A 24,620-nucleotide genomic window follows, 5' to 3' on the forward strand; every position below is an offset into this window, starting at 1 on the left:
GCTCGCTGAATGTATCCAACAACCTAGACACAAAAAAGGGCCGGTGTTTTTTATATAATTCAATTGGGATTCCATCTACTCCAGGGGCTTTACCATTAGGGAATGACATAATAGCTATATCAATCTCTTCAAGAGTAAAGGGTGAGTCCAAAAACTCCCTACTATCATCGGAGAGGACAGGAAGGGAGATACCATTCAAATACTGCTGTAACGTATCCATGTCATATCTGACCTGTGACTTATATGTATTCGTGTAATATTTATGAAATACCTCAACAATATCAGGCATCAGATACTTCTTAACTCCACTGTCATCACAGATAACTGGTACTGCTGCATCTGCCCTCTCCGCCTTTGTCAGATAAGCCAGGAAGCTACCATTTCTATCGTCCTCTGCATATCGTACATGCTTAGAAAACAGAAATTTACGTTTGGATTTCTCAAATACATACTCTACCCACTCTCTCTGGGCCAACTGCCATGTTCCCCTTGCAACCTCAGTTTTGTCCGCAATGTATTGTGCTTCTAAGGATTTACACTTTTTCTCTAATATCTGTTCTTTTTGTCTGGACGACTTTTTAATTTCAGCTATGCCAGCAATTAATGTCCCCCTTAGGAAAGCCTTAAAAGCATCCCACACTATAGGTGGCCTTGCTGTTAAAAAAAACCAAAACATGTTTAAACACATGTTTAATAAAGGTGAAACTTTACTGTATAAAAACATAAAATTGCCAACATGCCATTATACCCAACAAATTAATAAACATTCCAGCATCAGCTTCATTTTTTCAGCTAGATCTGAGCACCTGTAATCTACACTGCCATCATCCTCACCCTCATCCTCACTCTCATCAGTGTGTACATCATCCTCACACAAATCTAATTCATCCCCGCTGGAATCCAACATTAGAGAAGTCTCTGTACTTTGATGTAATTGCTGGAATTTATAGTTCATTTTGATGAGCATAATGTTTTCCTCATATTTAGGCAGTAGCCACCTTCGTCAATCGCTGACAAGGTTTCCGACTGTGCTAAAAAATCTCTTTCCAAGTACAAACTAGAGGGTGGGCAGCTTAGGTATTGCAAAGCGAGTTTGTATATGGGTTTCCAAATTGCCTTTTTTTCCTCCCAGTATGTAAAGGGACTGTATTTCTATCCTGTCATTAAAATAATCCTCCACCATTCCTTGGATGTTGATAGTAGGATCAGGTGGCGTTATGGCAGAGGTGCCATTATTTTTGGGCAATTCTTTTAAACCAGACAAGATGTCAAAATGTTGTGCTAAATCATCTGCATCATCCCTGGGTCTCTTGGAAAAGCTTAGTTTTTTCCTAGCAGCAGTAGCCTGAAAAACTGTAGGAAGGGATGCCATTGTGTAACATACTACTTGAGCTGTCAACATGCTCACCAGAAGCTCATTGCATCTCTTGTGATCTGGGAGAGTTAGAGAAGAAGAGAAGAAGACATAGTGCTTAAACCTAGGATCAAGCATAGTCGTCAAAATGTAGTTATCTGATTTTAAGATATTGATAACTCTTTGATCCTGGCAAAGCGATTAAAGTACTCTGATATACTTAGCGTAATTGCTTTGTTTCATCTCCTCCTTCAATTTCTCAAGCTGCTTTTCCAAAAGTCGAATTAAAGGACTCACTTTGCTCAAGCTGGCAGTGTCTGAACATACTTCACATGTGTTTACTTTGGATCATTTCAGCACGTTACACAACACGGAAAGTATTATCCACTGCGCTGGACTAAAATACATTCCCCCTCCTTTCCAAATGTCATGGCTTGTGGAATAAGCGTGGATGGCTATTTGTTGTTCCTCCATCCTCACAAGCATATAAAGTGTGGAATTCCACCTTGTTACCATCTCTTTCTTCTTGGTGGCAGGGCAAATTAAATTGTTCTTGCAGCTGTTGTAATTTCCTACATGCTGTTGCAGAATGCCGAAAATGTCCTTGTAATTTTTCAAAAAGTTCTGTAACACCAAGTTGGGAACAAAACAGGTAATGTAATAGAAATCACCCAGCTGTAATGCTCTCACAATATTGGTAACATTATCAGAAATGACATATCCTCAGGAGAGTCCAAACAGGATAAGCCATGTTGCAATGACATATCTTAGTTTTTCAAACAGGTTGTCAGCCTCTTAGTGAAGCAGATGATACACAGAGTAGCCTGCCTCTGAAAAATCTGGTGTTGTTGGTTATATGTTACTACTGTTACCGCTGCTGTAGGCGATTCACCAACCCAGTGGGCTGTCTCAGTCATATAATCTTTAGTTTGCCCAGCTATACGTGTTCACTTATCTGTGTTTCAGTATACAAAGGGTAGAATGGCATTTTGTAGCCCAATAATTACATTTTATCGATCCATCTGGTAGAGGTGAGAAATTACTTTTCTATTAAAATGGTGTTGTGATGGAATTGATAACAGGGACACAGGACCTCTATTAACTGTCTAAAACCAGCTGTATTAATTGTGGATATTGCACGCAGTTCTAATAGTCACCATGGCGTCTGTGATCCACTTTGCAACTGGGTGACAGCTTTCATACTTGCTTCCTCTTGCAAAGGATTGTTTAACAGTCAATTGTTGTAAACTACTAGTAGTCTTCTTCTTGGTCTACTTCTGGATTGAATATCCGCCCCCGGCAGCAGCAGCAGCAGTAGGACTAATGCAGAAGAATTTTTCAGAGGAATAGGGATGAAGTCATCTAGCCTAGCAACTTGGATGCAGGACTAACACCGATCACCAGTGGGGATTATTGATGAGGAAGGTGTTGTCGGTGTGGCTTTGCAAACGCTACAAATGGCTAGACATCAGGATTGGGTAGAAATAATTGTACAAATAAGAGGAGGATTCTTTGGTCTTATTCCCAGGCATGACAATGGCCTCCTTATCACTGGCAAGAACTGCTTTCACTGATGCAGGACTTACACAAAAAACATCATCCTCATCAACATCCTTATTAGCTCCATCGTCAGCTAAACAAATATCCCCCTCATCCTGTTGCAAATACAAAGTTGTACCCTACATTTGTGTATAAAAGGCTACACTAAGAGGCATACCGCTGACAACCTCTTTGAAAAACTAAGGGACATCATTGCAGCATGTCTTATCCCGCTTTGACTCTCCTGAGGATATGAAATTTCTGATAACGCCACCAATATTGTGAGAGCCTTACAGCGGGGAGATTTCCATCACATTCCCTGTTTTGCTCACACAATCAACTTGGTCATACAGAGCTTTTGATAAAATGACAGTGACATGCAGGAGATGCAGTCTGTGTATCAAAATAATTCGGGTCATTTTCGGCAATCTGCCACAGCATGTAGGAGATTGCAACAGCTGCAAGATGAATAGAATTTGAGGGGGAATGTACTTTTGTCCAGCACAGTGGAGAATACTTTCCGTGTTGTGCAAGGTGCTGAAACCACTGGAAGCAGTTACATGTGAAGTGAGTGCAGACACTGTTAGCTCGAGTCAAATGATTCCTCTACTTAGACTTTTGGAAAAGCAGCTACAGAAATTGAAGGATGAGATGAAACAAAGCAAATCCGCTAACTATGTAGGACTTGTAGATCAAGTACTTTATTCACTTCGCCAGGATCCGAGAGTTATCAACATCTTGAAATCGGATCACTACATTTTGGCAACTGTGCATGATCCTAGGTTTAAAAGCTAAGTCTTTTCTTTCTTTCCAACTGATGCAGATCTCAAGAGATGCAATGAGTTCCTGGTCAGCAAGCTGACAGCTCAAGTGGTACATGACACAACGATGTCTCCTCCCTCAGTTTGTTTGGCAACTGCTGCTAGGAAAAACTTAGCTTTCCCAAGACACCCAGTGGTGATGCAGATGAGTCAGCACAACATTTCCTCCTGCTTTTGTATGAGCAATAGTACAGAGCAATGTCACTGGATGCTTGTAAGAACACTGCCACCCCTCCTGTTTCTGTATTAGCAGTGGCACTGAGACTGGAGAGTGACAAGAACAATGTGACTGTAGACTGGAGAGTGACAAGAACACTGCTAACCCTGTTTCTGTGTGACCAATGGCACAGAGCAATGTCACTGAAGACTTATAAGAACACTACTACCCCTCCTGCTTCTGTATGAACAATGGCGCAGAGCAATGTCATTGGAGACTTATAAGAACACTGCCACCCCTCCTTTCTTCTGTGTGAGCAATGGCACTCAGCAATGTGACTGGAGAGTGAGAAGGACACTGCCGGCCCTCCTGTTTCTCTATGAGCAATGGCATAGAGCAATGTTGCTGGAGACTCATAAGAACACTACCACCCCTCCTGTTTCTGTGTGACCAATGGCACTTAGACGGACAAGAACAATGTGACTGGAGACTGAAGAGTGACAAGGACACTGCTACCCCAGTTTCTGTGTTACCAATGGCACAGAGCAATGTCACTGGAAACTTATAAGAAGAAAACTGTCTTTTCTCCCATTTCAGTGTGAGCTATGGCACAGTACAATGTCACTGTAGACTACCGAGAACACTGCCACCCCTTCTCTTTCTATATATATATATATATATATATATATATATATATATATATATATATCTATCCAAAATCAGATAAGAAATAGAAGGAATATGTAAGGAAGCCTGTGCTCGGTTAATCCCATATTATATATGGTACCACTTGTATGGCATCAATATGACTGCTGCTAACCTTTCTAACCAGAAGTCTTCACAGCTCATCCATGATTTCTTGAGGTTTGTAAGTTGTAATATCAATGGTAAAAAATGGTTCAAGTATATATCCTATCTTGAATGTGATTTGTATTTCTATGTAGGATAAGGAACTAGACGACCACTTTGCTATATTGGTCTAATATATCATACAAGTATAGCAATGAGGTATATGGGTCAGTGATAAGGAGGTAATTCTCCTGTTTATAGCTGTGAGGTTTTGGAAACGTTTTTTCAGTTAGTATTTCTATTGCAAGGGGTAAAAGGGAGTAGGGAGAAGAGCCTAGCGCCATTAGTAATCCCATTTCTATCTGACCAGAAGCCTTTGCTAAAGACCCTAGTTGAGGAGCTCTTATATAGTGCTAACACCACCTTTAAAATTTTGTCATGAAAAACAAATCTGCTTAGTACATGTTACATTTAGTCCCAGTGTAGCCTGTGAAATGTCTTTTCTGCATCAATGGAAAACATCTACATCTCCTCTTGGCTTCTTGTTGTTTGCTCTGTTATGTTTATGTCTCTTTTTGTGTTGATAGATACTTGGAGTCCTGTTACAAATCCGACCTGATCGGGATGTATTGATTTTGGGCTAAATGACAGCTTGATTGTGGGCTGTAATTATCCTTTTAAATAATGGATCATTGGCATGAGAATGAATAGAAGTAAAGTGAAATTAAAGCTTTATATAAAAATAACTGAAAAAAATAGGAGAAAATAAAAATGACAGAGCTATTGCCTTTTTTCATGCCTGCTTTTGTTCAGGCTATATTTTATTTCAGTGTTCAATCATAAGTGTTAACGGTCAGAGCTATTGTAACTTGATGTATGTTCATTGTTTTAAAGAAATCAAACAACCTTAATTTGATTTCCCATTTCTCAATCTAGAATTATTATATCACATATGCAACTCAAATTAATGTGCTTTGGAATCCTCCTCCCATTAATATCTGATGTTCTTCCTCGTATATATACTATGAAAAAAAAAGTATTTGTAATGCAGTCCTATCATGCCTTGATATTGATATGACTAAATAAATAGTTATTAATATAACAGTTATGATCTAAGGTTTACAGCACATTATGATATTGTAAATGTCATAAAATTCCCAATAAAATAGCTAAAGGAATGAACTGGTTTTGATTAATTTAACATATTTTTTTTTATCTAGAAAGAGAAATTTTAAACAATATAATGTACACTCTTAGTAGTAATATGTCAGTTACAGTGCATAGTGAGAGCATGGATAATAGTTAATTAAAAGTAATTATTTCTGTGCAGAAATTTGTTTGTCCAAGATGTTTGTTGTTTAAATGAAAGCATAAAGTTACATCTAATTGTTTTGATACAAATAATTTAGAAAATGTTAATGAACCTGGAGAATTTTTTGTTATTGAGCAGTCTGTCCTCCAGTGTGCAATTTAGGAAGCCAATGCAATTTCTCTATAAGTGGAAGGGAAATATTATGTTTTTATTTTGCAATTACAGGGATTTTTGTTTAGATAATTTTCCACTGCATTGATTTTTGCATCTTCAAGATCCTTTATTCCACTTTGATAGCTGTTTTAATTTAAGTGTAATTAACTTAAATGCTTTTATTCTTAACACTAGTCTCTATTCGGTAACAGAGCTGAATGCATCCTATTGTATTGGGTTAATGGTGACTATTAGCACCATGATTGGTTTGCACAATGGTATAAACACAAATGAAAGAAAAAGCTCAGACCTAAGCAATATTTATAGTATTAAATCAAGCATATAACATTTGATGACAATTGTTTAAAAGTGTTATTTTAAAATAAGAGCAAATCAACAAGTACAAATCTTATAATTACAGACAATTGTGCTTATTCTTTAAGAGTATGAAATTAAGGATGGGACATCATCATTTTAATAGTAAAATCTAATTATACTACACCTCTTGTAGCCTTTAAAATAGTGATATATTGTATTTATACAAAACAATAATGTTTCTTGATAGCTACCATTGGGGGAAAAAGCAACATTATTAGTGGAGAAGCATTCTGATTTATGTAAAATAAGTTTAAAAAAGGTACACTAATGTTATCAAAAACTTCCTATTTCAAATTCTGTACATCGACACGCTCTACACAGGGAAATATACAACTTCAAGGAAAGAATGCCATATACCAAACATATAAAAGAATCCACATTTTAACTAGTCACTGTGTAAATTATTTCAAAGTAGCAATTTTACAGGGAACTTTTTACAGCATTCAATGGCTTTTAAATTACATGACTTACAATGAAACTCAGACTGCAGGTCTTTTCCGAGTTCATCCACAATGCACTATTGTTTTGTAACCATGTTTCTATTTTGTCGAGACTTAAGCTCAAATATAGTGATGACAATATGAAGACTAAGACCCTTCCTGCTCAACTATAATTAGAAAAATGTCATATTTGAAAGAATATAACCCATGATGCCCTGTAGTTTCTATGAAGGCGATTTAAGTTTTGTTTGTGTTTTGCAAGATTGTTATGTCAGTTTCATCAAGTATAACAACACTTTCTTTTCACCTTTTAACTCTGATGAAACAGAGAAATTGTCTATGAAATGTTGGGGTATTACATTCAGAAGTTACTGTATTTATATATACCCACTTCTTTCACCCCGGTGGTTGATGAGGCCACTGGCCTATCACTACATTAAACCTTGATCCACTTTGGTGATGCAAGTTGGGGCTCACACAGAGCTGTCCAAAATGTTATATGCAGTATCTGTGCTTTTTGTTTGTGAGTTTGTGTATATTCAACTACTGTCCTGTATTTCTATGGTAAGGCACTAAGGTGTGCACTCCTGTATGTGTTTTTAAATAAGGAGTCAGAATTGTTCAGTTCCTGACTAAAAGTTTGTAGGTTTTGGAATTAAACATTGTTAATTGAAGTTTATTTTCTAAGTTCTCCATTCTGAACACTCAGCGGCTTAAGTTAAGTTGATCGCAGTTTGCGTTTTTTGTGCATAACGTAATCAGGTACAATTATAAAATGATCTGAACTATAGATAAATCAATAGGATATCAACAGGGCTGCCAAGAGGAATTCAGGGCCCTGGTACAACAATTTCATAAAGCCCCCCCCCTAATAGATGAGCATGAAAAAAAATGTTGGTGGTCATACTATTGGGGCGTGGCTAAGCATCATTGTGGCGTGGCTAGCAAGTGAAAAGTGCTAGGCCACCCTCCTTCACAAAAAAAATCTGGATTGTTGTGTACACCACTGTCACAAGGGTGCAGTGCCCGCTTACCGGAGAATTCCATATGTCCCAGCACTCCTGAATTTTAGGACATCTAGCACCATAGTGTAGTATAGAAAGAATGCAGTGTGTACATAAACAGTTCATAGTCTTGGCCTGCCCCTTACATTGGGCAGAACACTCACCAAAAGTTGGGATTGTCCGACTAGAATCACAAAATTTCACACACTCTCCTACTCTCTCCTACCTGTTGTTCTCACTTTCTCCACCTGTGGCTACTGCTTTCTTTAGTTGCGGCTTCTCTGGATCCTGGAATGTTGGAGGCCCTATTTGTAAAAAAAATGGGTACATTTAGAAAATTACAACCAGCCCCAATGTTAAATCAATAGCACCCATGAGTAATAATTAGGCCTTCCTCCAGCCCCAACATAAAAATGATAGTATTCACATTTAATAAATAAACCTATTTCCCTCTCTGCAAACAGCCCCAGCAATACCTATTTCCAGCAACCATCACTGCCATTAAATAATTCATAATCACATTTAATAAATAGACCTCATTCTCTCCAAACTCACCCCCACATTCAATAGCCCCCAAACCACCCCATCTTAAATTAATAGTCCCCACTGTTAAATTGCCTCACCATCACCCTACAAACAAAATAGCACCCATTAATTAGCCATCACCTACCTCACACACACTACATTGCAACAAGCCCCCTGTGCCATCACACACATTACTGTGCCCCTTCATCATAACCACACTGTTCCCCCTTATGATCACATTGTGCCCCTTCATTACAATGACGCTGTGCCACCTTATGATCACACTGCGCCCTCCATGCTGCTTTCCCCCTTCTATATCACATTGTGCCTTCCCCCCTTCTTTATCACTCTGTGCCTTTCTCCTCCCTTCTTTTTTACTTTGTGCCTCTCCCCCCCTTCTTTATCACACTGTCCCTTTCTGCTTTCCTCCCCTTGCCTCTCCGTTTCTTTACTTACCTTTTGTTAGCTTCTTTCCTGTCTTCTCTTCTGTCTTCTCTTCTCTTCCTTCTTCTTGCTTGGTCTTCTCTGCGGCGCTGCTCACTGAATGTCGGGCATCACTTGATGATGCCACGCCCGCAATTCAGTGTGAACTGCACAGAGAAGAGGGACTCCAGCGCCGCGATCACGTGAGTATGTAACTTTTTTTTTTAACTGTCTAGCTCCCCCCACCAACGAACGGGTCGGACACCCTCCCCCCCCTTCAACCCGGCAAAAAAGAAAAAGAAAAAAATTTGCAATTTAAAAAAATGTTAAAAAAAATACAAAAAAATCAGCAGTAAGGACCCAGGCTGGGCCCCCTGGCATGTCCGGGTAAATTGCACGCCCCTCCTCTCGGTGGCCCTGGATATCATTAGATAATACGTTGAGAAGTTTGAAGAGTGAAGTTGACAAATGCTGTGCTGATTTATTTTTTTTGTGTCTTGTCATCTTTTTTTCCTTTTCACATGTAAATCTTTTCAGTGTGTATTTTTTTCTACTTTCTCAGCACCTAACATCTTTTGTAACAGGAACCACATTACTATTTTAAAAATACATGACAATTTGTTGCAGGTAACTGCTCTAAAGTGCTTTAAAATATTAATGTTGCTCAGCACTATTAAGAAATATTGATTTGTATACTACTTGTTGTATTATTTGCCAAGCGGTATGCTTATTGTTTAGTGGACATACATGGCTATGCCTGTTTTAACATCCCCAAGTGCAGTAAAAGTTAAACTTTAGACATAAATATTGAGTCATTTCTGTGATTCTTAGATTCCCTGAATGTTTGCTGTCTGCATAGTTTATTTTTCATATGGTACAACAATAGGAATGATGACACATGCATGCACTCTGATACATCATTTAAATATTACCACCGGTTAGGGGGTTAGGTGTGTGATAATAGTTAAAACGATTACTAACGGTTAGAATATAGGTGCAATAAATGATGCAAATAGGCATTCTGTCTGAAATATAGTCAGCTCAGTCCACCAAATTACCACATAGAAAGGTATCTTTACATTGGAGAATTGTGACTACATTTGATACCAAAAGCAAAAAAAGTCTAACAAAAACAAAAAGAGAGAAACTAGTTATTTTACATGTCACCAAAATCTAGAAGAAAGAGAAAATAAAAGCCTTTACAAATAGGAACACCTGTTATCACGATGAAACCATGTTGCAGATTTTTAAGTGCTACGGTTTTAGTCTTATAAAAATAAACAGTTAGCAATACACTTTTTTTTGTTGCAGTTGCACTCAGCAACAATAACTATAATTTTCATACTGAGGAAAATTACATATTATTCTCAGTAGATCCTCAAAATGTAAATTATGTTCAGTACATAGGTATTTTATGTATTTTCATAATTTTTTATTGTGAGAGATGCAATTTGTTTTCACATTTACAAAATGTCAAGCAGATATGAATGGCTTTAATCCTAAACAAGCCATGCATCACTGTGTTTATTACTGTCAAAATTAGTTGTACTGAAACACATTAATTTTAATGAACTTACTAAAATGCAGCCTTTGGAATTTCTGCAAGTAAAATAAAAATTCTCTGTAAAATATAAAGAAATATTGTTCCACTACATAATACATAGGCTACATAGTATAAGAGTAGTAGTACAATAAATAGTAATATCAGCTGTATTCAGCAAAGAAATGTACTAGGTTGCTGGATAATCTGTGGTCTGACATCAAAGCTTTAAGCAATCAGGGTTCATTCCCAAACAATATGCATCTCATATGATGAAATAGTAAGAAAATTGGACCCATCACTTACCAGTCAGTCTACCGTGCGTAAGATGGCCAAGATGTGTTAGCAAGAAATTTTCCTTCTTCAGTCTTTTCCGAACACTAATGTAGTGCTGCTGCACAAATGCTCTCATTTCATATACTATAAGTCAATTAAAGACTACATGACCAACAATAGTAGAAATAATGTAGGATCTACTTAGATTAAAATAAAAATGTATTTGTATATTGCATAAAATTACATCTGGCTTCAGTCATCACAGTAACTAGGGGAGGGAGGGGGAGGTGACTTTTTGTATGCCAAATATTGAATTAAACCCTTTACATTTCGGTTTAGCTTGGCTCACACATGATTTATTTACATATACACATAAATTATTTTGTTTATTTCAAGTTCAAGAGTTGGTGGTAGCTGTCTGTAGGTATAATCTTTCTGGTGCCTGAGATAGCAGTAGGATTGGCTTCTTTCTTATCCTTGATCCAACTGTGTCTCATTACACAGTAAACCCAACATTAGTGGTAGTTAGGGCTCAGAACAACACACAATTTTAAATGTCAAATTCAAACATTTCTCCCTGTATACAACCTGTTATTATGTACCTCTGAAAACATCAAAGAGTTCAATAAACTTGTGATACAGCATGGGTATTAAGTTCTTTAAACTTTAATAACTTTGGATGCACACATGATAGAAGCACACTGCAAATGGAATATAAAAGCTGAAATCTTAAAGCAATACAGTTTGCTTTTTAAACCTTTAACATGACCGCCATCATCTGTAACACATTTTTCAAAACACACGGTTGACCTTTTCTTCTACTGTTAGCAGTTTCAATCAGTTGACAGATCTTAAAAGAAATGACAATTACAGACCACCCATGAGTTCGATTCTGCACCAGAAAATGTAATATCGTAAACCACCTTCCAAGTATATTCTCATATTTGGGAAATGTAATAATATTTTCTAATACTTGGATGATGCAAACCAAATATACAAATATCCTAAAGAAGAAAGAAGGAAAAGTACTCCAAATTGGTGCACTCTGGGGTCGAAATAAGTAAAACCAAAATTTTATTGTTATACTTTATAAATTCATACATACAATTTAACACCACTCTACCACTGAAAACAGTGACACGTTAAATAGTGAAAAAGTGTGAAATATGTGACTAAAGTAAATGTAAAGAATTCAAAAATAGGTGTAGTTTCCATTTATATGTTCTATTTATTTCAAATTGTAACTTTATCTGTGCACCTAAGCATATGTACATAGTATTATCTTGTATAATGCCCAATCAAATAATGTATGAATTAAATACTTTACTTAGACTTCCATTAATAAATATACTCTAACACTCTGGAAATAGAGATAACTTCTTACCATCATAGAAAAAGATGTTGAATTTCGATAAGAAAATAAATGAGTAGCCCCACATTAGATATACTTTTAGGAGATAATGAGCTGGTCACTTGGACCACATCAGAATGATCTACCATAACCCAGGTTATATAAATTTTTACCACTTAGCTAGCAAAATATAAAAGAAATAAAAATAATTCCTTCACCGTAAATACGAAATTTGATTATATGAATTTTCTTAATACTTTATGTTTTCAATTTAGCAACATGTTGAACTATTTTTCATTATTTTAATATTTCACTTTTTTCAAAAATACAATGGTGTTGAATTGTATGTATGCATTTGTAAGGTATATCAATAACATTTGGGTTAATTTCAACCAGAGTGCCTCGATTTGGAATATTTTTCTTCTTTAAGAAATGCAAATGAATTAACCTAAAATTAACAACACTGACTTATAAAAAAACTTTACAAATTCCCTTTGTATATGACATTTATAGTGTGCTTACAGTGTGATGTGTACATCCAAAGTTATTAAAGTTTAAAGGACTTTATAACTATTTTGTATATATTAAGATGATGAATTGCTTACAAAACAATCATCAAATATTACTACATATTCTTCTTATCATCATCATCACCATTTATTTATATAGCGCCACTAATTCCGCAGCGCTGTACAGAGAACTCACTCACATCAGTCCCTGCCCCATTGGAGCTTACAGTCTAAATTCCCTAACATAGACAAACACTCACACATAGACAGCAAGGGAGAGACTAGGGTCAATTTTGAGCAGCCAATTAACCTACCAGTATGTTTTTGGAGTGTGGGAGGAAACCGGAGCACCTGGAGGAAACCCACGCAAACACAGGGAGAACATACAAATTCCACACAGATAAGGCCATGGTTGGGAATCGAACTCATGACCCCAGTGCTGTGAGGCAGAAGTGCTAACCACTAGGCCACTGTTCTAATGTATTCCTGCTATATTGTATTTTCTAAATAAAAGAACATATTTAGGGCTTCTCCAGTCACTTATATACCTTCAATTTACTTAAAACAATGCCATAGAACATCCTTCTTCATCTCAGCCTCCTATAAGTGTTAGGCTCTAAATATATTGAGAAGCAGACAGGGAAAAAGGGTGGAGGATAAGAAAAGTTATTGGTTGGGAAAAAGCTAAGCGTAGATAGGAGAATGTGCGCAGATTATTATTATTTTATTATTTATTTTTTTTAAAAAGCAGAAAACATAGATCTACCATCAATAAAATGTTATTAGTCACAAATATTTTTTATAGGTATTTAGTTGGCTAGTCTGGAATTAACTACCCACTGATATGTATCCTTTGTTTAATGTTTTGTGTGTTATTTGTGCTATTTTGGAAATGTTCACGTGGACTTACCATTATTAGGCTGTTTGGCTTTGCACTTAATGCTGCAATCGTTTTATTCAATTAAAAACTGCAGAGATTATTTGTAGATTTAATCAAGAAAAATCAAATAATACAATTGTTCCCAGTGAAGTATACTTTCCAATACATTTTGAATTTTTTTTTGTATTTTTTTAATATTGGGAAATTTACAGAGGATTATCACTCTACTGAAGAGAAAACTTATTTCTTCCTCGTAGCAATGATGCAGACAATAATTTTAACATTATTACCTCCTCGTTCATGAAGCTGTGATTAGCAATGATAGGGTCTGCAGCCTGGTATTACTGGATGAAACAGTTATAAGTTTTATAATTTCTATGACTGCAAGTTCTGCAACAGCAGTGTGGTACTCTGTGGATGGGTCACCAATGACAGCTTTTCTGTCTCGCCAGGATGTCGCCCCACCCAACCAATCGAAGGAAATGGGACAGTTTAAAAGTGGAGTTTATTAGCAGAGCAAGGAAAGGATGGTGTGTGGGGTAGGGGATTTTCAGCCGTACCTATCAATTTGTACAACAGTATACACTGGTAATGCGTTTCTAGCCATGGCTAGTCAAATAGCTTATAGTCATGGTCAAACAATGCATATTGTTTCAACTAATTTTTATTTCTACTTACAGCTGTTAATCAGTTCTATATGTAGAATTTCACAGCTAACCAGTATTGAACTTTTAGTACTGATGATTCAGCCATGATACATATGCTGAAATCATGCTTGCTAGGCACTCTGCATGTCTTAATAAACTTATTCATTTGCCTCTCACAGCATGGATTTCATCTCTGATCCAGGTTTTTTCCACACTTTTTTATAACCTGAAAGGAAGCAGAGTTGTCCATTACATCTCTACGAAAAACAGAGAAAGCAACATGTTTTTGCATAACAAAACCATGTGTTACACTAACCTTTGGAACTTGGCATTGGTCTTGTGTTGCCAGGTCTATACACCACCTCCTTTTTTTCAGGGAAGTGCAGCAGGAATGCATGTCCACTTGTCTCACTGTTTCAGGAAATTGTTCATCATCTGACTCGTAACTCTGTAGCTAGACTAGTTCTAAAAAGGAACAGATATGTAAATGTCTAAGGTAAAACCATATATCAGATACAAGTTTTCCAACTTGCCATCTGGATCAATGTTCATCTCTTCTAAATTCTTGCCTTTGAATTCAGCCAGTCCACCACTCTCGAGAGCCATTAAAAGTTTGCTGATCTTGGTTGAGTTGGAAGGTACCTTCTGGGAGACGGTATTACTGCTGGTGCACCCTGACCTCATGCACAAGGAAGTCTGCCAATTGACCCAAATTTGTGTAAATTAGTTTGAGAACCTTTGAAAGAGTGGTAACATGCTTTCAAAACTTCATGAACAGTGTTTGGGGATTTTTAACTCCACATTCTTGGGCAAAGGGGTGCATGTAATTGGAGCCTCTAAAAATGTTACAATGTAGCTGGTCTGGCAAACATATAGGGCTAGATTTAGTAAGCTGCGGGTTTGAAAAAGTGGGGATGTTGCCTATAGCAACCAATCAGATTCTAGCTTTCTTTTATTAAGTACCTTCTACAAAATGACAGCTAGAATCTGATTGGTTGCTATAGGCAACATCCCCACTTTTTCAAACCCGCAGCTTACTAAATCTAGCCCATAGACTTTTTCAGGAGCCACTCCACAGTCTTCACACTTCTCTGCATAATGTTCCATTGTGCTTTGCATTGCTGGTGTCATCAGGAATGGAACTTTTCTCCCTAATTTTCCCTGGATTTGGTGTGCCGTGCTGGCAGAGCTTCTATCCAAACTCAAGTAAGCATTAGAGCACATCTTGGTGGAAATTCAAAGTATCTCTTGAAGAGTAGGTAGTCAATAACATCTTGGAAATGTCCTCTTCCCTTATTTTATTGAATTAGCACACCTGTGCCAGGGCAATACCCAGTTTTTAAGCAAATGCTCGGTAGATAAATTGCTTTGGTACGCTTGCTGTTTCTCATCGTGATACAAGTGCATCTTTTTCCCATTTTCAGTGAAAGGTAACAGCTGAGGCACATTCCACTTCGACTCATTCTGCATTTTCAAGACAACCAATGAGATCAGCTCATTCCATCTTACCTTATAGATCTTTCTGAAGTTGTATGCATTTTCCACTACAGTAGTGCAGCCCTCTATCATTGCTCAGCATTCTACAATGCTCAATATCTTTTGCATACCATGTCTGGCCTTCAGTGCAAGCACTTAAATGTACATACTTCATTGTCATACTGTTCCACTGCATCTACTACATGCAGAAATTTTGATGGAATTATAAAGTCTTCCATTTTCCCACAAAGGGGTAGCTCTTCTGACTTGTAACAGTAGTTTCTCTAAGCTTCTCATGGATGAACTCATGTGTTGACATCTTAACTGACCCAAAGAGATGTTGCACCATCCGCATGCTGCATCTGTCATTTTTGACTATGAGTAAAATCTCATTAGGGGTCATGTCGCTCATGAACTTCCAAAAGCCAACATTGATGTCAGGTGGAACAGACTGAGCAAGGCACAAAGAAACTGGACTATTTTTGGTATGGGTTTGTCGCACCTTTCGCTTAGCTTACATGTCTTCTTCATCTTCTTCGTCACAACAGGTATTTTCTTGTAAACAGGCCTTGGAAATAGACCAGTGCCTAAAACCTTTGGGAACCATGTCTTTGTGTGGTAATTTATATGGAGTCAGAAGTCTGTTCTGTCCTTATCACATTAGAGTTATGTGCAAAGTTGCCTCTACTCAAAAGATATGCAAATTGCATGCACCTTCCTTTAGAGTGCTGGGAAAATTTCATGGCCCAGGCAACTTCAGTCTCAATACAGTACACCCTGGAGCCATCAATTTTTCTAAAATAGGGGAAAGACGGCCTTGCATGCCCGATTTCAAATCTAGATATATTAGCAAACTCTCCTGCATTGACTATCATTATTAAGTTTCATGGGGATCTCATTTTTTGTCCCCATTATGACAGAGGTCCCCACATTGTTGGTGTGTAAACAGGTCAGTATCCTCACCAGTATAGAAATACAAATGCACCACCCTCAAGCAGACATTTATCCTCTGCACTCACCAAATATATTAGTTATGCTATTCTAGCTACTTCAAGCTCTAATCTATATTATAAACAGGGAATGCTGGTGCCTTATATTGAAATACATGTTAAGCTGACCAACTCTCACCAAAAAGTATCTTCCTTTTCTTGTCAGTTCCACACTAAATATGAACATGAATTAAATTATGATTTGTAAGTGGGTGAGTCTTACCTGCACACAGCTTTTAAAGCCAAGTACAGCTATTGCTTGCATTTGAATTAATAGAACCTCTGTTTTATGTTGTATTTTATTACATGCTAAAACCATAAATTTGAAATATTTATTTTACAGTATCCCCCTATTACCATGCACTTTGTGATCTATTAAGGATTTAATGGGTAGATTACCTAATTTGTAGGGCACTAGAGCAGGTCCTGCATCCTTATGCAACCTTAGCCGTGAAACACAGCCTTTCCCAATTATGTAAGAATGGAATTGTGAACAAATAAATGAACACCAACACAACAATCAAAATCTATAGACAGAAATTTAAAAAACATAACAAAAAACACACATTAGTGCTGATGACCCTACCAGGTCCCACTTAGAGTGATGTAGGGTCAGAGATTAATTAAATAACACCCTTAAAAAATGTAAGGGCATTATTCTTGGGCCCAGCTAGTGCAGTACAAGACTGATTCCTCTGATTTTACCCCTCTGTTGAAGTGGTGGGGGACTGAGCACATTAATGACAGTTAGCCAAATGCTGGGTCTCTACCTGTAATCCTGGAGGTGTAAAGAAGATTATATGTAATCTAATAATTTATATTTCATTCTTCTTACTTAGTAGACATTGAAAAGAGACCCTGCACATAACTTTCCTCCCCCAGTAGAGAAACAGGTTTTTGGCCATTGAAGTAGGCTACATGCTGTGAGCCAGCCCTTGTCACATGGTTCTCTCCTCCCCCTTAGTAATCTGTTGAAATCTCAGAGACACAAAAATCTCTTTCTTTTTACTAACACACATCTGAGATTCCATGGACATGTTATTTATATATAAAGGAGCTGTAGTTTAAGGCTAAATGAATGGTTTGGGTGGTACCTGAGTAAGATAACATAAGTTAGATTGACTCTTGGTCAGTATATGTGGAGTTTAAATGGAATTGTCTTTGAGTGCAGATTGTATGGAGATTGCAAATCCTGTGTAATGGAAGTTAGCATATGAAGTGTTTGGTTACATGATAAAGCCTAGAGTGAAGATTGTGGCAATTGTTACTTATACTTCTATTTGTATGGAAAGTGAAATGGTTGTTTCTGGTTTGCAGATTTTAGAATAGGGATTTACACTGTTTGTGAGTGCATAGTCTGTTTGTGTTAATGGAAAAGGCTTGTGTAAGTTTGTAAAAGTTAGATTGAGTTAGACAATGTGATGTTGTACTTTTGATAATGGAGGGTATGGTATGTGACTGTGTACATTAAAGTTTCATAAATAGGAATTTATAGCATTATAAATGAAGAGTATATTGAATATAGTGTTAAGATGGCTTAATATCTACTGTAAATAAAATGCATTTGTACGATTTGTCTTACATGTAAACAGATGTTCTGGCATGTATATGCATCCGTCATCACTATGAATCAGCACATACACCTGCCCTGTAGCTGGTGCAAGTGATAAGGCTACATATCACGTAGTTTCTTGAATCAGACGAATGTGCATGCGTTTGACCTCGGCATGCCCTTACTGTATATTGGCTGTGTGCATATCATCCTTCCCTCCTGGGTTCCGCCTTTCAAATCATTGCATCTGGACTTGAATTTCATGCCTTTGCATTCACTGGCACAAAGTCAGTTTCTGAGCATGCGCAAAGCAATTTCACACAAGATACGGCATGCAACGCAACTTATGTCCGAAGATGAATCCTCTTCAATTACGAGTACTAATACACTTAAAGATGTTAAATGTTCAGTTTCAGATAAATTCAGTGATATAATTTTCTTATTGGCTGTGATTAAGCATCATCCTAGAATAGTAGTGACTCTCAATAATGAACTACTTAGGTACTATATGCGAGGCATATTTTTTGCTTAGTTTCTTCTTTTTTTTATAAGTCTCCTTTCTCCTATTAAACTAGAGCCTAACTGTCTATAGATATCAATGTTTAGCAGTGTTTCATTTGACCAGGATTTGTGTTTGCTGACTATTATTTATAATAGATGACTATTTGTTGAATCCAAGATTAGTCATGACTCCTTTGCTCGACACCTGACCAGCTGCAGTTGAAGTCTGACCTGTAATCCTGGTGGTTCTCACTGCCTGCTGCTTTCCCTTGCTCTCTAAGCTGTTGTACCTTCTTCTGTCAGCTACATTTCACTCACTGCTATGTGATTTTATTTCAGCAATCACCTCTTCTATCTTTGGTGCTATTCTATGCCGCCAATTCAATTCGGAATAATGCAGCCAGCACCCTATTACCGTTAGTACAGTAATTTTAACGCTAATTTTTGTTCGCACCTCTTAGGCCACGTATAAAAATCCAGGTTAAACTTACCGTATTAAAGGTAACAGTACTAACGCTGCGTTAATCGTAGACTAATGTGGCCAAATTGAATCTGACCCTATGTATCTTAATTTTTTCACTCCATATAACTGTTAGTAAACCTTTAACATTTTTTCATTTAATAACTCTTATTTTTTTGCTTCTCTCTCTAGCTCTGTTCCTTTCCAGACTGACTGACAGGCTCACTAACTAAATATAAATCCTTTCCCGGATTACCTCCTCTTGTTACCCCTTCTCCCCAACATTTTATCCCTACTTTAATGGCACTATCTTCCTTTTCCTCTTTCTTACCACACCACACTCCTTATTTATTTCCTCCAATAGCTACTCACTTTATTTTACCCATTCTTTATGTTATATTCACCTCTTCTCTGCCTCTATTCATCACTCATTTTAATCATTTACTATACTTCCTCATACAGCACTTCCCTGCTATATATAAGCTTTTCAATCCTCTCATCTTTTCTCTATTGCTGCAACTGTTTATACATTCTTTGGCTCAAGTCATTTGCAATTTGAGCTACTTGCTTCTCAATGGCTAATCCTGATGTGTGGTGGCTTGTTCGCCCTAGTAACATATTTGGGTGCGTCTATTAATAGTAAACATATGTATCTTTGCATCTGCTTTTAGAATATGGACAAGCATATGCTTGATTTGTGTGCTCTGCTTTTTTTAAAAAAAACTTTCATTTTGCGTGCCTTAATGATTTAGGCCCAGAGTAAATGAAGGGGTAAACACATTGAACTTGATAATAAATATACCATCAATAAATACATTTGCTTCATAAATGTATATTCATGAGAATTCTTTTTTATACTAACAGACATTCACACCATGAGTAGATGTACAGAATATAACATAAGTGTTTTAGAGAATGTTTTTAAAAGATACTTGCGTCAACATCATCACTTATATTATTGACTCTAGTGTATTATTTGTACTTATGCTTTGGCTCTTGTGTATTTTTGATATATTAAAAAGTAAATTTAGAAAGTATATGACCTGTGTCCATCTGTAGTTTATTGATGTGAACCACTAGGTGAGTAACTATATCCCGAGAGGTGTAGCGCAGTCTGACGTTAATCTATTTTTAAATAGAATGGGTGCTCCAAGCTTGATCTTTGTCATGGGCTACTTCTGCTATAAAACTTACTCCATTATCACTTGTACTGCCACTTGTTTCATATTTTGATAATATTTCCTGTCTCTTCCCCTATTTCTCAATATAACAGCTGGCTCACGTACTGTGTAGGGAGCAATATGACAGACATATCTTTTAGACAGTTTCCCTTTTGCGCATGAGTGGTGTCACAGTGTGGCTGGAACAATCGCTCTTCAGTAGCTGCTCCTTTATGAGTGATACTTGATGTAAGTTTTCACTGATATTAATTACCAGTGGTTAGATAATGTCCTACACTGAATGAATAAGCAACAGTTACAGTGAAACCATCCTACATTTGCCACTGTAGTACACAACTAGCTTTATCTTATTTATAAGCATACAAAGCATTTGTCTTAACCCTACTCATTCACCCCTTCTTGAAATAAACCACATTATTCCATCAGTTAGATTTCTTTCTACATTCTTTTTTTTTTAGAACTTTTCTGAACGCAGTAAAAAAATTGTCAGGCCCATTTAGTAGTAGAAGTTACATCTAGACACTTCTCGCTACAGGCAAATGAAACACAAAGCTTCACTGGTCCTGAGCGATCCATTTAATTGAACTTCCTTTCATCCTCTGTACTAAATCAATTTTAAAGAAAAAGTCTTTATTATAGAGTCTTTAAAAGTCTGACACATGCACTTTTTGTGCCTGCATATATTAGCATTGGTAACTCAGCAAATGCACACTTTGTTGTCCTGCAAATAACACGCAATATGTGACAGAAACTCAGCACATTGGCTGCCTGTTATATAAAGGAAAACAGAATGCTAAAATGTTGAGTTCACAATGCTAATATATGCAGGCACAGTCATTGGATTAATGTGTTTTTAGCAACATGTATAATTCCCTCCTAAGTGTTTCTTAAGAACTGATATTTTATTTATATTCGTTTATATTAGCAGTGAATATTGTAATTTTTAAACCCTGTATTACAAAATGGACTTTCCATTCACTGATGTCTGAATGTTGACAGTTCACATAACTCAAGTGCAACAAATCAATGGGTCAAGTATAAATTAGACTTATGAAAGCAAAAGCATCACATTATGCTACGTGCACCATGCTATTAATTAATTCTATATGACTATTGCCCCTTTTTTTATATTCTTTTTTCATAAAAACACCATAAACAGCATTATTTTTGTTAGGCTGTTTGTATTGCAGAGCAGGAAAAAATAAGAGCAATCATAAATCATAATCTGCATACAGATTTCACTTTTGTTTCACATATTTATGCTAACATTCTTTTCTTCAAGATATTCAATTTTCATTAGATTACTAAGTCACTTTATATGGACTTTTATCTGTAGAAGTATTAAACACAAAAGTGTGTATTTAATATTATTAGTTAAATACTTTTCTGCTTTATTGTGCATGTCCGTCTCATTTTCATATAAATCAGATTCAACCTCTTTATTAACTTCGAGGAGAAACTATCTGTTCTATTATGTTGTTAAGGTGTTTATTACCTTTTTATCTCACTAAGCCTATTTATGTACAAGGTTATTGATTGCATTTGTTCAGGAGGTTATTATAGTTGGAATATGCTTTTGAAAGGAACAATAATTCTCTCCACATAAAAGAAGAGATTCCCATTAAATGTTTTATATAAGAAGAATATTCAATGCAATGTTTTATTTATCATAATAAAATATCTGGTTAATAAATATATTCTATGTCAGTTTGACAATTTGATGGACAAAGTAAAGTCATAGGGCCTGATTCATTAAGGAAACTAAATGCTGATATGTGCTATAGATTCGTAAAATCGTACTGCTCATGCCCAGAAACGGTCTATACGCCATTGAACGCAAAAATTGAAACGATTTCCTGGGCAAGGGAATGGTGTGTACGCATGTAGTCAATTAACAGCAGGGCGTGCCATGCTCCGCAATGGATGTCGGGCGGGCATGATTACGTCACGCCCGACATGCACTGTGAGCGCCGTATGGAGGAGGAGACCATGGAGGGACCCGGATCGCCAGCTGACTGCAAGGTAAGTATTGTCTTTTTTTTTTTTTTTCAGGTTTTTTTTTTCTTTTGCTGCCTCCGACGGGCCCCCCTGGGCTGCAGGGCCCCCGGGCACCTGCCCATTGTGCCCAATGGGAAAGACGGCCCTGTATGCAGCAGCACCTAATTCAATCGTTGGCCATCTCAAAGGCACGTGTTTTTCTGCTGCATCATATACATCAGCTACAAGTCAGATGTAAGTGTCAAGTGATAGTGATGGCGGTCACGTATGCATACTAGAATATGTGTTTGCAATCAAGAGCAACTGTAAAAGTGCATTTTAAATACAGTAGATACAGAGGGCATTAATAACAACTTGATACAGTTCATAGGGGGGGATGAGATTTTTTTAAAAAATGTTTTTTCATTAATAACTATATTATTCAGAGGTGATAATATATATATATATATATATATATATATATATATATATATATATATAGTATAGATATGTTCCGCTCTTCTGATACTTTATATAATACATCTGTATTGGTCGTATCCTGCAGCTTATTATATATGTCAAAGCAGAGTGTACCTAGACCTATATTCAATAAGAGACATTTCTGCAGATCTTCAGATCCGCCTGTAGTTAATATGGGCGTGCGTATGCTTGAATTATATGCGTTTTCTAAAAAAAATCACACAATACATTCGTTTTGTGCGCCTTCATGAATCAAGCTCAAATTGTGTAGCTTTGTATAAAGTCCCAGAGATTCTGCTCACCCACAATTCAGCTAACTTTCAGCACAAACGTTGTGAATTCTGGCCACTTGTTCTCTGACTCAAAAATGCTAAAACAAAAAGTAAAAGGCCTTCCCCTGAACTCAGTGCTGGTCCCGATGTCATTAGATTTAAAGAAAATTAAAATAATACAATTTTAAAAGCCTGCATTATTCAGCAGAGAAGCACTTTTACTACAAAAACACACTCAATTAGAAAACAGGCAGCAAATACCCCAAATCCCTAACCAGCCAGGCGCTAGACAGTCTTGGCTGGTTTTTAAAATATAAGAGTGGGGGGGGTCACTTTACTATTGTGAAAACTAGCCCCATGCTGTTTATTGCAGAACTGGTAACTCTATGAGGGGGGCGCAAAAAAACAGTTTGTCTTTCCCTCAAATAGGCTTCCAGTCCTGTGGTAAAAAGCTCTGGGACTCTTCCTGATCCCATTGGACTGTGTGGGCCAGAATAATTGACAATACTGGGACCATTTTTCCACCCCAATGATCTCAGTATAATGCACAGGGGTCCTTAAGAGCCCTTACCAAAATAACAAGAGACTAAAATGTTGAGGCACAGTGCAAAATCCTCACTGGTGACATCGCTGCACTAGTTTTCCATCAAACTGCATAGGATTATGGATAATAATATAATATAATATTGCACCAGCCAATAAAATGAGTTGGGCAGAGAAAGAGCATTCTTTGCTAAGTGTAGAGTAGTTTTCCAACCACACGCAAAAATTTGATTTCATTTTGCAATCTGAATTTATTAATATGAAATAACAAGGTGGAGATTGAGCATTTTCAGAAGAGCTACTTGCTTTCAAAAGTGCACTTAACCATTTACACTTCTCAATTTATTTTTAAAAATGGGCAAGAATTTATAGTATATATCATGAATTACCAAATTATGTAGTAAGACAGCACCTATGTAGGGCATATTTGTACTTGACTAAGCAAATACAGAATCACTCTAATATATTTGGCAACGTGTGTCCATGGGCCTTATGTAGAGTTGGATGCAATTTACACTAACCGTATAGGTGTAAATTATGGCAGTTGAAAAGTTTAAAACACTTAACTTAATATCGAGAGCTGCACATATTGTACAGGATAGGAGGACAGCAGCAGTACTTGCCGCTGTCATTGTTAGATGAGCTTGTCCTTGTTAGATAAGTTTCCCATGCTTTGAAGGCTACCACCGGTGATAGCCCTTATCGGACTGGGGGCTTTCATAAATAGGGAGAAGCCCTAAATCCAGCATAACTCCCATTCATTCTTTTTTTTGTCTTCAGTCATACTTTATTTGCTGACTTGGCGAGTTTTCTCAGTATCACTAAACTTTTATGTAATGAACATGAGATTATGTTTACAACTACTCTATTTCCTTTTACTTGGTTACTGTCTTTATTTGCATAAAAGCTTAATTTAAAATTATGCTTAATATGTTAATACTAATAATTAAAAATGGTAAAAATAATATTAACAAGATGTGATTGTCTGCAATGGTAAATTAAGTAGTTTGTCAGTGCATACCGATGTCCCCAAAGTTCCAAGAGGTCCACAAGTTTTCTCCATGTAGCCTATAAACAAGGAAAATGCAATT

General features: G+C 36.8%; 1 protein-coding gene across 1 annotated transcript in view; it reads left to right on the forward strand.

Moving 5' to 3' along the window:
- Positions 1–24,620, forward strand: part of TRHDE (thyrotropin releasing hormone degrading enzyme) — a 640,581-nt gene that overhangs the window by 289,258 nt on the left and 326,703 nt on the right. The window lies entirely within an intron of this gene.

Source organism: Mixophyes fleayi, chromosome 4 (assembly GCF_038048845.1).
Source record: "Mixophyes fleayi isolate aMixFle1 chromosome 4, aMixFle1.hap1, whole genome shotgun sequence".
Classification (NCBI taxonomy): Eukaryota; Metazoa; Chordata; class Amphibia; order Anura; family Limnodynastidae; genus Mixophyes; species Mixophyes fleayi.